Raw genomic sequence first — 941 nt, forward strand, 5'->3', positions numbered from 1 at the left:
TCACCTAAATTTTATATTTAGGTCTTTTAGGCCATAGACATTGTTGTAAGTTTTCGGTCACTCAAATATCACATTAATACACATTAGACATGTCAAAATATATATAATTGCAAAAAAATAGCTTTAAAATGGCAAAATGTTCTTTGCACCCTATGACAAAATGTGTAGAATCGCAGGAACTAAGCTTTAAACCTGCAACATTCTCTCCAACAACAAGAGCGGTGTGAACAGTTTGTGTCATGAATAGTGCTTGTCCTGATAGAAATAGATATTGTGTGGGGGGAGAATGTTTTTTTGTGAAAAAATAATTGTTACATTTTTCTATTTATGTATTTCATATTAATATTAATATTTTTCCTATTTTTCAGAGGGTGCTGCAGCTCCCTCAGCACCCCTACTTCCCGCGGCTATGTATATAGCTGAACCCAGGGGTCCTACAACATAAACAGTAGAGGGTGCTGATAGACACGTGTTTCTCTACTTATGTGTAAAATAAACTGGCTACTCAGGTGTCCTGTACCTGCATCTTGGAGCACTCCCCACATACTCTGGACAGCAATGTCTTGTAATTGAAAATATTGATAATTGATTCAAGCCACTTATATAATGTCAGACTATTTTTGCAACAATCAACCATTGCACTGTAACTTTGACTTTATTCTGTAGCAACATAAGGCAAGCATTGTTTGTAAAAATAAATAGTCAAGTATAAAAACTGTAGCCTAACCTTGAAAAGGAAAAATAAAGAAATATATGTGAAGACAAACTATGTTTTCTGATTATAAATGTATCAAACTCAGGCATAATGTGTATGACACTCCGCCTCCCGCCTCTATGGCTGTCTCGTGGCGGTTCCTCAACAACTGTTTGAACCAAGACTTTGTGAATGGTTTGTTAAACTGTCAATCAAAGAGTCATCACTGGGCTTTGCTTCAGCGTTC

This window comes from Oncorhynchus tshawytscha, linkage group LG11 (genome assembly GCF_018296145.1).
Source record: "Oncorhynchus tshawytscha isolate Ot180627B linkage group LG11, Otsh_v2.0, whole genome shotgun sequence".
NCBI lineage: Eukaryota > Metazoa > Chordata > Actinopteri > Salmoniformes > Salmonidae > Oncorhynchus > Oncorhynchus tshawytscha.